This window comes from Balaenoptera physalus (genome assembly GCF_965194825.1).
Source record: "Balaenoptera physalus genome assembly, chromosome: 19".
Classification (NCBI taxonomy): Eukaryota; Metazoa; Chordata; class Mammalia; order Artiodactyla; family Balaenopteridae; genus Balaenoptera; species Balaenoptera physalus.
In genome coordinates this window covers 38,729,796-38,733,861 of record NC_138900.1, presented here as the reverse complement: position 1 = coordinate 38,733,861, position 4,066 = coordinate 38,729,796, and the positions used below count along the sequence as shown (strand labels likewise).

At 43.9% G+C, this 4,066-nt stretch overlaps 1 long non-coding RNA gene across 1 annotated transcript in view; it reads right to left on the bottom strand.

Annotated features, from left to right (window-relative positions):
• Nucleotides 1-4,066, bottom strand: part of LOC309648414 — a 186,278-nt gene that overhangs the window by 94,570 nt on the left and 87,642 nt on the right. The gene's annotated exons all lie outside the window — the stretch shown is intronic.

Here is a 4,066-nt window from a genome sequence, read left to right as displayed (position 1 = left end):
GTCAGGGGAGGCGGCATCATTATGTCTCCTGTGGATGCCTAATGCTTCCTGCATCAGAGCCATCCAAAGCCAGACTCTTGCTCTTCCGTCTACCACATTCCAAAGCAGCTGGGCTGGGCTGTCCCCGGGGCCTCTGGCTTCCAGAGTGGGTGCAGTGCTGGTCCGGGCACATGAACGAGAAAGCTTCACTCCCCGCAAAGTGATTTTGGGCAACTAGAGCTGGGTTGGTTTCCGATGTGGACACCTGATCCTTGAAATGTGCTGGGAGTCCCGCCCTGTTGGCTAAGGAGTGCAGGTTTGCTGCCAGCGCCTCTCCCAGGGGCAGGGGCCAGCTTCTGGGCCACATCCCCCTGCAGCCCTCGGGAAGAGTACGTTCGTACAACATCACCTGGAGCAGATGCCGGACGTCAGACAACCGCCTCCATGATGTTCATATCCCATCCTCCTATCTCTTAATCACTTCACTTTGTTATACAGCAGCAACTAACACACCATTGTGAAGCAATTATACTCTGATAAAGATGTAAAAAAAAAAGTGCACAGGCTGGAGATAAACAACTGGGTTCCAATCCCCGCTCTGCCACGTGCTGGCTGTGAGATCTGCATAAGTGAACCTCAGTTTGCCTCAGTTTCCCTAATTGTAAGTGAAGTGAATAATAGTACCCACCTTATAGAGTTGTTCTAAGAATTGAGTTAAAATGCAAAGCACTTAGAACAATGACTGATACATGGTAAGAGAATATGTAAAGTGTTAAATAAAATGTCCTTTGTTCTTGAGGAAGGATGATCTTTTTTACCCGATTGTATATGAGAGCTAAATATATTTCTAATAAACTTAAAACATACACATAACTACTAAATATTGTTTTAAAATCTGTTTATGGACTCCAAGTGGTCTGGGCACTGTACTCTGTGAACCCCCAAAGAGTCAAGTTCAAACCCTTGGGCCTGGCATTCTAAGTGGCCCCCAAAATTGTCCCCCACTCACCTTTGCAGCACTGTTTTCCCTAACAACTCACCACATACGTTGTTTTCTGTTGGGTTTTGTACTTAAACAGCATGAAGTCGATTCATTATTTTATCAAGAGGCAGTACAGCTTAGTGGTTAAGCACACAGCTCTGGTGTAAATGACATGGGTTTGAATCCAGCTCTGTGCCATCTTGGCTGAGTAATATCAGTTACTCATCCCAGCTTTCACATCTGTAAAATGGGAATATAAATAGAATCTACTTCCTTAGAGAGTTAGGAGAATTCAGTGAGTTGATTCATGAAAGCATTTAGTACAGGGCACGGCTAAAGTGAGTGATCTCTAAATGTGAGCTAAGCTAGTCATTGGTATTTGGGTCACCTTTTATGTTACATACAAGTCCTTAAGCCTGCACGACGGCCCAAAGAATGAAGCAGCGACTTCCTTGCCCAGGCTCTGGGACTAGTATTTGAGGAGCTTGAGGCCCTTTCTCCCCGACTGGAAGCTGTTGTGCTGAGGAGGGAGGGAGCTGACCTGGGGGGAGTGAGCCGACCATTCCTCCATTCAGTCAGAAATCCCGGCAACAGAAATCACCCACTTGGTGAACGAGCCAGACGCTCTGGCCAGGGAAAATTTCCCAGGCGCTTTCTGGAGGCTCATTTTGAAAGTGAATTGAGACATTATTTTTAATTAAAGTGGCAATCTGCCCCCATGAGTTTCCCGTCCCTCGATGCTCAAGTGATGGTCTCTGTTTTGTCCCTTCCCTGCCTTCTCTTCCTCCTTTTAATTTCAAGCCCATAAGAGGGCCAGTTTACTAAATTGGTTTTAATGGAAATTTAGCCAACATGAATAATAATGAAATGTAAAATTATTCCTTAGCTAATGAACAGCCAGTGGCTTTGCGGTTAATCGTTTGCTTCTGGTGTCAGCCTATTTATATTGAAATAGAATTGTAATAGGATTCCAAAGCTAAAACTGTTTCATCTTCTCAATCATCACTTACCTTAGGGTTTATTCTTTATCATTTGTTATTGTTTAGCAATCGCTCTCACTTTGGTCCTACTTGTGAATTAATTAATTACCTAGTTAAACTTGGGTGATTTTTTTTTTCCTTTGAAAGATAGGAAACTTGTCTTATTTTACCTTAGCATTGTGCTTTTATTCCAAAGCCCTCCATACACATGGAAACATCTTCTTCATTGGTTTTTACATCAGATGGTCATCTTGACCAGCCAGGAATCAAGGGGTTCTCCCTTCATCAACCATGGCTGATCCCCTCGGGGGCCTCCAGACAGAGTACGAAGGGGCAGGCAGCAGAGAGAACAGCCACTTCTAGAAACTCATTTTCCTGCCCTAGGACTCAGTGTCCCATTTAAAAAGGTGGGGGGTTCGATCCCTAGAACAACGCTTTTTAAACCTGTGGAGGGTCTTCTGAAGTTATTGCTGGGCGATATTGGTGGTCTGGGGATCAGGTACTCATTTGGAAGAGAACTGTTCATTCAAGAAGTTCTCTCTCTCTTTTTTTTTTTTATTGTATCTATTTCTTTTAAATTAATTAATTTATTTTTATGGCTGTGTTGGGTCTTCGTTTCTGTGCAAGGGCTTTCTCTAGTTGTGGCAAGCGGGGGCCACTCTTCGTCGCGGTGTGCGGGCCTCTCACTTTCGCGGCCTCTCTTGTTGCGGAGCACAGGCTCCAGACGCTCAGGCTCAGTAGTTGTGGCTCACGGGCCCAGCCGCTCCGCGGCATGCGGGATCTTCCCAGACCAGGGCTTGAACCCGTGTCCCCTGCATTGGCAGGCAGATTCTCAACCGCTGAGCCACCAGGGAAGCCCAAGAAGTTCTCTCTTTTAAAGGTAGATTTTTCTGAGTGAGTTTTTGTTTGGAAAAACCAAAAGAGAGGGAGGTGAGGGTCACACTGTCTAAATAAAAAAAAGTTTAGACTATGGACCAGATTTAGGGTTCCCAAATTTGGCTGCATCAAAATCACTCAAGCTCTTTTTTTTTTTTTAATTTTTAAAATTTATGTTTGGCTGCATTGGGTCTTTGTTGCTGTGCGTGGGCTTTCTCCAGTTGCGGTGAGCGGGGGCTACTCTTTGCTGTGGTGCGCGGACTTCTCACTGTGGTGGCTTCTCTTGTTGCGGAGCATGGCTCTAGGCGCGCGGGCTTCAGTAGTTGCGGCATGCAGGCTCAGTAGTTGTGGCTCGTGGGCTCTGGAGCGCAGGCTCAGTACTCGTGGCGCACTGGCTTAGTTGCTCCGCAGCATGTGGGATCTTCCTGGACCAGGGCTCGAACCCGTGTCCTCTGTATTGGTAGGCGGATTCTTAATCACTGTGCCACCAGAGAAGTCCCCCAAATCACTCAAACTCTTGAAGTGCAACAAAAGCACAGGCAACAAAAGAAAAACAGAAAAATTGAACTATCGAACTTAAAACTTCTGTGCATCAAAAGACACTATCAACAAAGTGAAAAGGCAACCTATAGAATAGGACTGCAAATAATATACCTGAGAAGGGATTACTATCCAGTATATGTAAAGAACTTCCACAACTCAACAACAGAAGAAAATCAAACAATCGATTCAAAAATGGGCAAAAGACTTGAATAGATATTTCCCCAAAGAAGATATACAAATGGCCAAATAAACACATGGAAAGATGCTCAACAGCCCTAATCACTGGGGAAATATAAATCAAAACCACAGTATGATGCCACTTCACACCTACCTACCTAGATCTAAGGAAGATTATGAAGATTAAATGACAAAATACATGGAAAGTATTTAGCACAGTGATATCTAGATAAATTATTAATATATCAATTAGTTCTCCTGACACATATTGAACACCTTGCCAAGGCACAAGGTGCTCTAGCTTATATGGACCATGTCCTACCAATGAGTTTGCAAGAGGACTGAGAAAAAAGTTAAATGGTACTAAAAGATTAAAATGTTTAAAAGTAGGTTGGTTTCTGATGACAGGTATTTATATCAAGCAGTTCTTAATTTGTCCTTGTTTAGAAAGAGCAGGATATTAAAAACAAAGCAAACAAAACAATCTTATTTTTCAGTCTTTAAGGCTGTCTAGTTTCTAAAACGCCTG